Below are 15,185 nucleotides of genomic sequence, written 5' to 3' on the forward strand. Positions count from 1 at the left end.
GGACCTGTATGTATTTGATGTAGAGGGAGCGGGCGCTGAAGTCTTCAGCAACAGGGCGGTGGGGTTGGTGGGTGCGGGTGACCGAGAGATGTTCCGTGAAACGATCCACAAGAAGGGAAGACAGAGCGTCTTGTCTCTCCTTATAGATTCTGCTTGTCTCCCTGAGTGTCTGAGGCTGCTCACAGTACAACCTCCAACATAACATCTCCAGCACCTGCACTAACTTTTCAATAACAGGAAACAGCCAGAAGTCCCTAATATGCAAGATAGATGCTTGGCGCTTTAGAATAATACTCGAGGGACTTCCTCGTGTTACTGACAGCACAATCAGCTGAGAGGGATAAACAGGCGGTCCGTGGACAGGCACAGACCAAGATACAAAGACATAAATCAAAGCTGCTGAATGCCCTATGTCCAACATGGAGCACCATATAGGACACACTGGGAAGTGAACAACGACCCGACACACACCATTTCATTTTGTTCTGATGTTCAACATGCCAACACTCAGCACAATGGGGAGTCAAAAGCCAATGTCAGGGAAAGACACAGAAAGACAAGTGATTAATTAACGGCTAACATGTTGTGAACTTATGGATAAAGAGACAGTAGAGTAGAACTAAGTGGAGAAGTGAGACAATGGTTGGCCCAATCACAAGGATGAGAAAATTCAATAAAGACATTGTCAGATCAGTAGAAATGGTTTGTCACATCAAATTCTGAATTTGCCTCATAGAACCTCCCCAGACCTACCATTAACGGGGCAAGGTTCCAGCCAGAATGGAGAGCTGTGCAGACCGTTCTACTGCAGTACCCCATAAATTGGGCTATCTGCCCAGCACGGGGAACATTGCAAACCATTGCAGTATATCACTCATATGCTTGCATTTGAGAAATGCGTTGCGTTGCATGGGGGGATATGCAATCCATCGAGTGACAGTAAATGAACTCCCATAAATGTGTGGTTCTGTATCTCATTTGCACCAGTATAAGGTAATACATTATGTGCATTTGTGTGGGTGTGTTTTTGGTTATCGAAATGAAAACCGTTTTTTGAGATAGAATACACACGGAGGAAATCATTTTTAATGTGAACAATTGGCAAAGGTTTGAATAATCAACATAGAGATATTAAGCACCGTGTTATAAACAGAGAATGTTTCTTTTTAAATGTTTTTGCGATTTACATATGAAAGAAATAATCTGAATCTTTTTCAATATATAATTTCAATTACATCACACTGTAAACTTTTGCTATAAATTCTGATGGACTATAACTTGGTGACTTTTAACTTTGTACATCCCAGTCCAACACAAGCGTCTTCAAATCATGACTGAACAAATGGGTTCAGTTAACCCCTTCTTTACAGAATTTTTATATCATAATAAAAGGGAACATTTACTCGGTCTGGATGGAATGGCCTTATCCTATTCGTCTGTAACAGGCTCAATCGGCTGAATGGTCTTCTCCTAATCGTGTGTAGCAGGCCGGAGGCATTACATTACGCAGCAACGCATGGATGATGAACAGCCAGTAAACAGTATTTGCTGGAGCTCTCACCCTTCTCAGTTACAGAAAAACAAACAACACTATTTACTCCAGGTGTCATTTCATTAACACCTCGTACAGCTGCAGCACCACTTCTCTACGTTTTGACCCATTCCTTATGCCAAATGTGCCAAATTTTAGCTTTCCACCTCTTTAAGTGGTATAAGGCCCGTGTGGGCTGAATAACCTCATATCCCTCTGTTACAGGCACATGGTGTCAGATTGGTTTTTCCGAGTTCCTGTGAAGCAGTCTCGGTGCTCTGAAAGATGTCTCAATGTTCTGAAAGGCCTTAATAACTGGGCATTAAAACTTGGAGCAGCATTGCACAAAGTCAGTGAACAAGAAACATTTTACGTTGCTTTGTGGCCGCGAGACATGGCCCCATCAGACAGTTTATACAGCTGGTCTTTTGTTTTATCTCTGTCTTGTTTTATAAACAGGTTGGGACATATACAACTCTGCACTGATCTGGCACTATTCACAAATACAAGGATTAAAATGATTGAAAGAATTATGATCTCTCCCTCACCAACTGTCATCCATTCCGTTGTTGCAACACGGCGGTAAAAGCTTCTGCTAATTAAACGACGCATACAGCAAAGCTCATCTTGCCTCGTAATCTGTTAAAGCGTGGGTGACAGAGTACGAATCAAAATATGACTGTTTAACGAAAACAACTTAAAATGCTATTCTTTAACTCCAAAAGTTATCATTACATAAGAAAATATTCCAACTCCGAGCCTCCTTTGTATTAAATATTTAGCTAACTTCTACTCTGTAACAATATACTGATCCAATATAGCCCCTATTAAATTTACAGCCTATAATTTTCAAAACCAGCTAGCAGTGTTGATCCTCCTCTGCAGGCCCCGGGTCGCCTTCAGCCTACTGCTACAGATTTTTTTTAATATATGGTAAAAAGGTTCCTTTTAGAGAGAGTTGCAGTCGTTCCATGGCAGAAGGTGCTCTTTTTATTGCTAACTGTCGGTAATGTTGGCGTTTATACCCCAAAACACTGGATCGTCTCATTGGTTTAATACTGTCAAAACAGTAAAATTCAAATTCGATTGCCTTTTAGAGGATTGGGACATTATTGGGGCATAATTTAAACAGGTTGGTTGAATTCGAAATGCTATGAAAACAACAAGGCAACAAGGTTTCTTACACAACAGCCAAAATGTTTCATTTTCAAATTGTTCAGGACACTTTGTGCCTGCAGTCAGCCACATGACAGCTTTTCAACTTTCTCTTAAAGGTATTCTTTCAACTTCATGCTTTCAACCTCATCACTTTATAACTTCTCCAGAGTGGGTCACCAAATGGTCTAAGCTTCTTGAATGTACACAGCAGCTTAAAACACAACTTCCAAGGAAACAATCCCCAGCATTTCTAGTAAATTTTCAATAACCGAATTAAATTGGATGTCACTGAATGACAAGTTAGAATCCTACTCTGAATCAAACACAGTTGAAGGGATTCGTCATGCAACTGAGCAAATGATCAGCAAAGTGTGGTTATCACGGGCTTTCAGTAAATAGGCTCAGCACAAGTTACAAAGACGTGTCTGAAAGCTGCTGAAATCCCACTGTCCAATATGAAGCACTGTGTAAAACAAAGAAACCGCAAGCTATGTTTTTTAAAAAATAAACTTTTCCTCAGCTTCTTAAAAGTGGAATCACTAGGGTAAGCATCACTAAAGGCCATGGAATGCTACAGGACAGTTATTTATATTAAAACTGAATGTCAGTTTGATTAACAACAAATGTGAGGGTTTGGAAAGTAGACAGCGGGAGAGACACTGGGAGAGAGCATTGTCGAAGAATGTGTTCACAGGTTTCAGTATGCTGAAAATAAGACATTTCAACAGAATTTTGCAGTATTTCCAGTAATGATGCATAAGCAGAATTTTGGTGTGAGCTCAGACAGAGTCAGAGAGTCATGGAGATGTATAACATTGAAATAAATCCTTCTATCCAACTGATCTCTGCTGAACAGATATCCTAAAACAATCTAGTGACACTTACCAGCATTTTGCCAATATCGCTCTAAACCGTTTGTAGTCATATACCTATCCAAATGCCTTTTAATTGTTGTAATTTTACCCGCCTCCACCACGTCCTGTGGCAGTTCATTCCAAACACACACCACCCACTGCATGAAAAAGTTGCTCCTTAGGTCCCTTTTAATTGTTTTTCCCTCTCACCTTAGATTGTAACCCTCTAGTTTTGGGGATAATACCTTTGATATTCACCCTATCCATGCCCCTTACGGTCCAAGCAACGTAGCCCCAAACTAATCAACCTCTCTCTAAAGCTCAATTCCCAGCAACATTCTTGTAAATATTTTCTAACCTCTTCAAGTTTCACAGTTCTTTCCCACAGGAGAGCTAGAATTGAATGCAGTATTTGAAAAGTGATGGAACTACTGTCCTGTACATGACGTCCCGATTCCTATAGTCAAAACCCTGACAAATAACGACAAACATACCAAAGCCTTTCACAATCCTGTCTAACTGTGACTGCATTTTCAAGGAGCCATAAACCTGCAATCCCATGTCTCTTTGTTTATTGACGCAGGACCTGCTCATTGAGTGTATAAGTCTTGCAATGATTTGCCTCTCCAAATATAGCACTTCACATTTGTGTATAGTAAACAACATCTGCCACTCCTCAGCCTATTGGCCCATGTAATCAAGATTCCATTGTATTCTGAGGTAACCTTCTTCCCTGTCCACTACACCATAAATTTTGGTGATATCTTCAACTTTACCAACTGTTCCTCCTATGATCACATCCAATACATTTATATAAGCAATGCAAACTAGTGGAACCAGCACCAATCCTTGTGGCACACCTCTGGTCACGGCCTAGCAGTCCAAAAACAACTCTACACCACAACCTTCAACTCCTACCTTCAAGCCAATTTTCTAATTAAATGGCTAGTTCTCTCTGTTTTCCATACTAATCTTGTTAACCGGTCTACCATGTGGAAAGTTGTCAAATTTCTTACTGAGGTCCATTTCAACAATGTACATTTCTCTGCCTCAATGAAGCATCTTAGTCACTTGTTCAGAAATCTCAGTCAAGTTAGCGAGACAGGATTTCCCATGTTTAAATCTGCGTTGACTATTCCTAATCAGTCCATGCCTTTCAAAATCGATGCAAATCCTGTGCCTCATAATCGTCTCCTAACAACTTGTCCACCACTGGCGTCAGGCTCACCGCTTTTACTTACCACCCTTCTTAGATTCTTTTAGTAATGACACCACTTTAGCCAACCTCCAGTCTTCAAACACCTGACCTGTGACTATCATGATTTATATATGTCAGCATCGGGCTCAGCATTCAGTTCCCTATCTTTCCACGACTTCTCGGGTACATCTGATCAGGTCCTGGAGATTTTTCCAACTTTATACGTTTTAAGAACTCCTTTGTAATCCAGACACTTTCCAAGATGTCATTGATCATTTCGGAATTCTCTAGCTTCAATATCCTCCTGCACAGTCAATATGATACAAAGTGCTCTTTTAATACCTCCTTCATTTCTTGCAGTTCTGCACATCGGCAACGTTGTTGATCTCCCGAGTTGCTATTTTCGCTTTAACGCATTTCTAGAATGCCTTTGGATTCTCCTTAACTTTACTTGCAATAGGTACCTCATGTACCCTGTTTGCCCTCCTGATTTCCTTCCGATGTGCATTCCTACTGCCTTTAGACTCCTCTGGTGATTCACTTTAAATCTGGAATTAAGAGTCTAATGACGATGATTAATCTATTTTCAATTGTTTGGAAAATCCATCAGATACACAAACGTCATTTAAGGAAGAAAACTGCAATACTTACCTGGTCTGGTCTACATGTGACTCCAGACACACAGCAATTTGTTTAACTATGAACTGCCCTATGGGAAATTAGAGATGGCCAATAAATTCTGCCTACCCAATGACACCTTCATCCCATGACTGAACATTGAAAAAAACTGGATTCCTGCTGTCTATATCTGACATTTGATTCCCACTTATCCAGGAACAGAACCTCAACTTCTCGAGTCATCCGGCATTTCTCCCACCTCCCACCTTTACCCTTCACACTAACAGGAGCATACTGACTCGGAACTCTTGACATCTCGTTTTTGGAGGCGTCCCCCTTCCCAGCTGGCCACTTACCTGCCACTATAAGGTCCAATCGTATTTTCAAAGTTCGTGCCGATTATCATCAAATTTGACCTTCCTCCAATTTCGAACTTTACCTTTTAGATCCAGTTCGTCCGTTTCCACCTCTATTTTAAAACTCATAGAGTTATGATGACTTGCCACAAATAGTGCCCCCCCCCCCCCCCCCAAAGTTAAGTCACGTTTAGCTCCTTCTCTGTGACAGCGAGTAATGGACTAGCAGCTGCAGCTTTGAAACGGGGGGTGGGCTCGTTTCAAAGTCTAAGTTTCTTTGGGCTGAATCTAACAATACTTTGTCTCAGTCATATTTTCATTGAGTGTGACAGGGAATCGAGGCCTCGCTAGTTTCCTTTTGAACTCACTTCAGCAACTACATACACACTCCATGGTGTCCTTCTCATTCAATGACAGTTCACATCTCCTACCCATAATGGCTGATGATTCTCACCATCTCCCGGATGATCCTGAATATCCCGCAATCCCTGGCTCTAGCGCTATCCTTAAAAGGACAATGGAGGTTTCTCAGTTGGGAGCTATCCTGCACAGTTTATCGTGAGCATTCCTGATAAGCGGCAATTACACAAAGCTTTGTCGACGGGGGCACAGAAATCCTGGTGGATGGGCTAGTATAGAAGAGGACCATTCTCTTCCCATAGGGGGCCACACCACTAGACCCACCAAGCATGGTCTGAGCTTTCCACCCAGCCGAGTGCAGTATCTGCAGTCTAAAGAAATGCCCAGCAATACAAGACAATCATCAACGACCTCCAACGTATTCGCTCTGCTCCCTCATGCTCACTGTATATCTGTTATAGCACCTGCCCCGTGAACAACTCATTCTCCAGCACTCTGCATTGCATACAGCATCTTTCCTATCTCTCTCTCTTTTTCTCTCTTTCTCTTCAATCCCCCAACAACCTTCTGCTATCCTCCCACATTAATAGTACTGCATGGATTCAACACTGCGGACTGACTACGTATCGACACTATGTCAATTCATATTCCAACACAAATAGCACGGCCACCCACTCCCACCCTCACCCCCTCCTTTCCTATCTCCCATTCCAGGAGAAAAAGCATGGAATAAGACGGAAAGTGCCAAGCCAAGTGTAGGAGTGCCCGATATCTGTGTCCTCACCCCCTTCCTGCCACCATGTGGAGGGGACCTGGTACAATTTGGAGAGGACTAGGATGCCTCGCGTGGAGATTCGGAGATATCCCCGCCCTACAATTGAGTCAGAAGCAATGTTCATTGAGGGAGAATTCTCACTTTAAACCCACTGTCAGTTCGTTTACCACGGAATACCTCAGAAGGTGTGGCCCTGATGCCATCTACCTTGTGTGTCGAGTTGGTACAAATGGAATGCCTCCTGTCTCAGTGGGCACGAGGGTGTGCTCATAACATATTGTCTCCAACAACTCCCAGGAAGGAAGCACGTTGTAACTCTCTTGCGCATCCTACTGTAAACAGTTCAGAAAATGAAACGTATCTGTGGTATTTACTGCTCTCCCTAACTGTCCTGGAATCTCCAATAATCTGTGCTGATATAAACCCAGGACCCTGTGCTCTTGGACCTAGTCGAAAAAGATACAGTTTGTTTTATGTTGTCTTTCAAAGTCATTCCTACCAAAGTGCACCAACTTCCACTGCTCTACTTTGATCCTCATCTGTCACATATCTGCAAGCATGGAAATTGTACTATATCGTGCTCCACGCAAAAGAACAGACAGACTGACAAACTCAAACATCTGAGTAAGTGAAATAGTGAGAAAATAACCGAAGATCAAAAGATATACTGACAGATTCCCTACGTCGGTATAAATGTCAATGCATTATTGTGTATGCCTGTGTTTCTGTATTACTGTTTGTGCATCTGTTTCAACGTGTTTAAGTGTAGGTACATTTATATGTGTATTCGTCTCTGCGAGAGTCTGTGTGGGGGTGCAGGTCTGGCAGACTCGGTGATGCTAAAAGAGATTCAACGTCACACACAGCGACAAGGGCAGAGGGTGATAAGCCTCAATGATTCAGTCTGGGATGCAGAGAGGGAGGATTGCAGGTCACAGCACCATCCAACCTGACAGCGCGTGCGCGTGCACAAACACACGCACATACGGAAGAATTGCAAAGAGACTTGGGTCTGTTAGAATAGAACTGTGCACCTCCGACTGAGCCATGTTTTCAGGGGATGAGATAATTTATTGCACACTCAGTAACTTGCAATGTTTCTAATGCTTAAACAATGTACGAGAAAGTATCGAAAAGTCTAAAAAAAAGGCTCAATAGTGGTCAGATTATCGCAGGAAAAACATCGCTTACTATCGGCAAAACTGCTCTGTGCTTCCAAATATACTATTTGGAAAACCAAACACCTGTTCAACGTTAGAGATTCACATCATTTGGTGACTTCTCGAAGAAAAACTTCCACTCATGCAATCGTGTGGGGTCGCCAGCAGAGTGTGTTGTGGTATGAATATATTAAAAAACGGACAGAGAGAGAAACTGGAATTACTCGGAAAACAAGACTGCAGAGATGCAGACAGAAGTACACACAAGCAGAGACACTGACACGAATACACAGAACACATGCACAAAGAGGTACACACAAATATGGGCGCAGACACACAAACACATGAACCCTCCCCCCCGCACCCCCCCATTGCGCACCCATAAACACACAGGGTATATGTATGTATATATAAATATAGATAGAAATATGTTTCTCTCTTTCTCTCTCTCTCTCTCTCTCTCATATATCAATAGGCAGAGAATTAATTTAGTTCAGTTGGCTGAATTGTTGTTTTCAGAGCAGAATGACGCCAACACTATGGGATCAATTCCCATTACCGGTTTCAGTTCCACATGAAGGACCCTCCTTCGCCTCCATTTCCCTCACCTGCGGTCTGGTGGCCTTCAGGTTAAATCACCATCAGTCGTTACTCGCTAATAAAAGAGCAGACCCTATGATCTGGTAAGACTAAGAATACACAACAATTAATAGGCAATCAATAGTCAGTCGGAGAAGGCAGGTGAATAACATTTCGGCAATGATGAGTCTAATAGCCTAATTCTGCTCCAGTTTATCATTCGCATACGAACTTATGGTGTACAGAATTGTCTTTCTGTGAATTAAGTGGAGGCTAAATTTGGAAATCATTTGAGTGAAGAGCATTAATGTGAGTGTGGTCAGGTTTGAGGGGCTGAATGGTCTATATCTGTTCCTAATTGTTGTGTTTCAAAAGGGCAGTGTACGGTTTGAAGGGAACAATCTTTGAGAATAAGGCATTCCCATTTCAGACTGGGATAGAGATACTGCTTTCTCTTTAGGATTGTGCAATCTGTGGTGTTCTCATTTTCAATATGCTGTGAGGACTGAGTGACTGAAAACATTCAAGGTTGGGTTCCAGAGAGCTTTGATGAACAAGAAGACAGGCTTAAAAAGGATGTTCAGCCACATTCACATCAACAAAGAGCATTCTGAATGGTGCAGCAGGCTCGACGGAATGAAGGGATAACTGCTTCTCCTAACCCATGTGCACTTATCATGGCTGTTGAAGCGGTAGGTGAAGGTCCTTTCATCCATTCTGCCCTCGACGGATTTACACAAGAATAGATTGAAATAATTCAGCCCTTTAATTGTATTACAGAGTATAATACAATGGGATGGGGGGGGGGGGGGGGAAACCAAAGTTTCTACTCAGTTGCCCTGCAACAGGTGAGCCCTGGTGAACACTAAGGGAAGAAATATTCACTATAAATGTTTATTTTCATGATGTGAAGTGGTGACGTAGTGGAGTGCCTCAGGAATCAGTGTGAGGCTATCAACTATTTATAATCTATACCAATGACGTGAATGAGGGGATTTATTGGATTAGAGCTCAATTAGTTCATTCACTAAGATAGTCATTTAATTGGATATGGAGACTCTGCAATGGGTAAAAAAAAAGACAGGGGAGATTAGTGAGAAAATCTTCGTAAGTAAAGGCATACCAACGATTCGTGCTATGACGGACGTACCAAATTATATTAAAATGCTTAAACGGAGAAAAAAACGTAATATTCTGTGGTACTCAGGGATTTGTATGTTGCAGGACAAGAATCACTTCAACTTAGTCAGGAGATTTAGGAAGTGATTAAGAAAGTATATGCAATGATGCAGTTTCATACAAAGGCAATCAGGAATAATCATGGGGATGTTTTATTGCATTTGTATATGGCAATGCTTAGATTATAAACTGATGCATTGTGTGTAGTTCTGAACCCCTATACTGTTCGAAAAATATGCAATTGATTTAGAAGCTTTTCAAATATGATGCACTTTACTCGTTACTAAAATGAAGGCCTGATGGATGCATAGAGTCACACAGCTGGTAAATAGTCCATTCGGTCCAGCTCATCTGCACAGACCAGATATTTCAATCTGATGTAATTTAATTTGCCGCATTAGGCACATTATCGTCTAAACCCTTCGTATTCATATATCCATCCAAATGCCTCATAAAGTTTGTAAAAGTATCCAACGCTACCACTTCCTCTGGCAGCTCTTTCCATACGCACACTACCCTCTGCATGAAAATCTTGCTCCTATCACCTTAATTTATGCCCTCGAGTTTATAGCCTCTGAAAATAACTTTAGCTGTTTACCATATCTACATCCCTCGTGGCCTACACAAGTCTAGGACAGTTCAGGTATGAAAGTGGAGCATATTCGTATTGAACCATCTAACCTGAAGGGAATGCATCAGAAGCATAGCCGATGGATGAGAAAATTAAACTAAGGACTCAATTTTAAGAAAACAATACATTAATTTTATGACAGGTACTATGAAGGCATGCATTTATTGTGAATAAATTCATGCAGGCACATGTAAACATGTATTTTCATTTTAAACTATGAATCACTCCTAATTTGACAAGAGACCAATGATGGAGTCATGCAGTCAGGGGAACTTTCAACGAGACTGTACATGTTTCAGGTTGATTTTCACGTAACAGCAACATACGAGAGCCGAAATCCAATCAGACATATTTTTCACTTATGTAGGATCCCTGTTGAGGATACAATGGAATATGTCTACTGCCTGCAGCAAAGGAAATTCAGCTAAATCAAACTGTTCCAGGAAGACACCCCAATGCTAGTAGCGTGTGTGAACAGAATAACTTCAGAGGTAGAATAACAACTGAGACAATCGCAATTTTCTTTTTGTCATGAAATTAATTATTATTTGGAGGAAGATCTTCTGAACTAATATTTTGCAGGATTGTGCACATTTCTGTGTCTCAGAAAAATAAATATTGATGCTCATATTATTGATGTCCAAACTGTTTCTCATTTATCTTTCCATCGTAGCTCGAAAACTTTGTTTTAGAACTTATTTTTTTTTAAAAATTTAACAATCTGCATAACTTGCTAGTAACATTGAACCTGACCCAGTCTGAGACCGATATCAACTACCACAAGACACATTTGGTCACATATCGAATTTGTTCGGATCTATGGAGAAGTGGGACTAGAAAAGGAAACAGTGACTCTCCAACTACAGTAGGAAGAGGAATCAGGAGAAATTCTCAAAGGGACGTTTGATGGGAATTCTCTTCTCCACAAGTCTATGATACCTGTGTGTGTACATTCATTCAAAGCTGTGCGTTAGTTAAATATTTTTCGGAAAAGTGACTCGATGATATAATGAACTACAGATGGGAAAGTGAAGCCAAAATTTGATCAGCCACAATCTTTGTGACAGGTGGAACATAGAACAACTCCTGCTCCTCAGTTCTACGTCACCTCATTTCAGTCAGCTCCTTAAAATTGCTAGACAGGAGCAGTTGAAGACCACTTTCTCCTTGTAACTGATGCACAGAAAAAAAGCGGAGAAAATTCAGCCCCTGCTCACAGTAAAGCATGGTTTGATATGGATTGGAAAACGTTCTTGGGGGAAGAGTAGGTGTTACTGTGAAACATTCCCCTCGTTTCGTTTCTTCTTGCAGAAGTTCCCCTGCCTACATTTATTAGCCACGTTATACACCCAGATTCACTATGAATACATGCCTGATGCCGCACCCAGACATTGCTCGTAAAATCGTTCGGTCTCTCTGACTGCAAAATTCCTTCACAGGACTTCTGGGAAAATAAAAACAGTGAAACCACTAATAACAGAATGAAACAACATGAGATGCAGGTGTAGGTCACTCAGCCTCTAAAGCCTAACATTCCCTTCAATCAGACCATGGCTGATCTGCTTTCGGCCCCAAATCCTGAACTGCCTGACATGTCAAACATCTACCAATACCTGTCTTCCAAAGTTCGCAGTGATCGATCTCCCCTAACTCTCTGGAGAGGAGATGTCCCGTCCGGCACTACCCTCTGTAAAAACGAAACACTCACCGCACGTACACCGTGACCTATTGACATGAATAAAATATATGCACACAAGGAAAGAGTGTCAGGTTCTTATATCAAGCAAGAGTTAACTGAGGTTGGTATAAAGAAACTTGAAGAAAATTGAACTTAATGGCAGCCAGGAATAATCTCCCCACTGGTTGGAGTGATTTAGAGCACGAAGGAAATGTTTGTGGTTCGTGGACATCTACCATCTCAGTCATGGGTCATTTCTGCAGGCGATCCTCAGGATAGATTAATCGACATAAACATCTTCAGCTGCTTCATCAATAAGTTACGCCCATCATAAGATTAGAAGTGCGGATGGCCACTGAAGATTGCACAATGTTCACAACAATGTGCCCCCCCTCATCTCCTGAAGTGGTGTATGTTCATGTGCGGCAAGATTGGACAACATTCAGGCTTGTGCTGTTAAAGTGTGAGTAAAATATATGTAATAGTACTGCTAGACAGTGCATATTTCCCCAGAAAAATTAAGGAAATCATTGAGCACCTCAAGATTGAAGTTAATCAGCCTCCCAAAATATTAGATAAGAGGGATAGCCCATTTTCTCCCTCCTGCTGTTTAAACAGGAAGAGAAAGAAACTAGTCAAAATGTTGAGCTGTTAAACAGGAACCAGCGGTAGCCAAATCATGTCCTTGAGCTTCTTTAATTAGATCAGGAGGCTTCAGTCTTTCAGGACCCTCAAATAGGAGGATGATATCAACGCCCCAACATGACAAACCACGAAGCAAAGACTAGACGGACAGACTGCTCCACGTTGTTCCTCCTGGCTCTAGTGTTAATGGTACATATGTGGTACTTTATAGTGGTTTGCTGATGGTGAGGAATGACAGTTGGTGTTTTGTGCCGAGTCTTCAAGTAGGCAACTTCCATCTCCAATAAGACAGGCTGGTGTTCTGTTTGGTGGTCAGAAGCTGGTGGGGCTTGCTACCTCTTTCAGCAATAAGGCATTATGGCTGCTGACAGATTTATGAACAACATGATGTTCAGTGAAGAGTCACAAGCCAACTGCACATTGAGATATTGAGAGTGTATTCAGAGCCTGGAGCTCTGTCTCGCCTAATATGGCGGCCCCACAGAGATACATAAACTATCAGGCAAGTCATTATCGCGAAAATGCAATTTCTTATGCTATCAATGTCTTTCACTCGACATAATGAGTGTTAGTCCATAATCTTCAACATTTAATACCATCATCTCTTATTCTGTCAGAGTGCTACAAATTGAACACTTAGTTCCTTCACATTCTCCTCACAGTACCATCAACCCAGGGATTAGTCTGGTGAAAATCCTTTGCACTGTCTCTGTGATGTGGAGACTTTTGCTTATAAAGAAGCGAACCTCTGTCCAGAATACCCCAAACACTGCTTCAAGAACTCTCTACAGCTGTACGAAGGTGCCTTTACTCCTTGCTCGATTCATTTTGTAATGAAGGATAGCATATAATTCACTGTACTGATTCATAGATGGCCTGCATGAATTCTGTTAGTGACTTATAACCAAGGGCATCAAGGTCCGTTTCGAGAAAAGCGCTTCCCTACTTCTCACCTTCGAAGAAATACAAAACGAAAAGGACTCTATACGATGGTCACATCATTTGTTGTTCAAATCATTTATTTGCGTTGTGAATTGTGGTGTTTCAACGACACATGCATGCGATACCAATGAGTTGTACCCTTCAGAACAGAACAGGGCCCTGCTCTCAGTATTCTCTCCATCATTCAATTCTAAATGCATTTAGTATATTCCCCCTTACCCTACAGGCTTACTTTCTTCACTCACCTGTGCGCAACCATGTGAAAATATCTTCTCAGAATAAAATGCACGAACCCCACTGCTTCGCATTCGTCGATGACACAACCAACATCCTCTATAAACTCCAGTATTTTTAGCAAAAATAATTTCCCGGTCATGAATCTCGGCTGACTCTGCTAAATCATATCATTATTCACCAAGGGTCTGGATATCGTTAATTACAAAAAAATGCGAATATTTTCCTCATACCCGACGTCAGGTTATCGATCTGTTGTCTTTCTGCTTTTCCACTTTGCGTTCAGACAGGTTACTTTGCAGTCTATAGGATGCTTTTCCATCATCTAAAGTGTTTTGATGAACTTTTTCCTCCCTCATAGAATTAAGGAATTGACAGTGCAGAAAGAGATCATTGAGCACCTCAAGATTGAAGCTAATCAGCCTCCCAAAATATTAGATAAGAGTGTCTCCACCAGGTCCAAAAAGTGTTATCCATCGAGCTCAACTCTCCAACGCTATCTCTGTAGCCCTCTAAATTCATCACTCATCTTGTCAGCTTACCAACCTTCATTTCCATGAACTTTTCCAATACATAAACTTTCATATCTCCAGTTTTTTGAAGTTCCTCACTTTCGCCAGTCACCCTGTACTCTAAAATTTCCAAAAGATTAGAACAAATAGCCCTAGCAACCATCAAACCAAAAATCTGGATCCGCTACGTAGATGACACTTTGTCATCACAAAAGGAAACAAGATAGAAGAGACATGTAGCATCATCAACACCCTCACAGGCATAAAGTTCTCTCAGGAGGAATAATCCGACAACAAACTCGCATTCCTGGACGTCACAGTCAAACGATTGGACAACAGAGAACTACAAACCTGTGTGTACAGAAAACCGATAAACACTGACCAAATACTTAACTACACCAGCAACCATCCCAACACGCACACACAAAGCTGTATCAGAACATATTCCAATGAGCCACCACACACTGCAGCACAGACAAACTTCGGAAAACAGAGGAAAACCACCTATACAAAGTATTCAAAAAGAACGGATACTCAAAAAATACAGTCCGCAGATTCCTCAGGAACAAACCACGACAAGCAGACCTAACACAGCCAGAAACCCTAACCACCTTACCATACATCAAAGAAGTCTCAGAAATGATAGCCAGACTACTAAGACCTCTCGGAATCCTGATAACACAAAAACCCACCAACACTCTCAAACAAAAGCTAACAAACTTAAAAGACTCAGTACAACCCATGGACAAAACCAACATCATCTACAAATTTCCAT

Source organism: Chiloscyllium plagiosum, unplaced genomic scaffold (genome assembly GCF_037043375.1).
Source record: "Chiloscyllium plagiosum isolate Xiang-an unplaced genomic scaffold, Cpla_swu_hap1 HiC_scaffold_38, whole genome shotgun sequence".
Taxonomy (NCBI): domain Eukaryota; kingdom Metazoa; phylum Chordata; class Chondrichthyes; order Orectolobiformes; family Hemiscylliidae; genus Chiloscyllium; species Chiloscyllium plagiosum.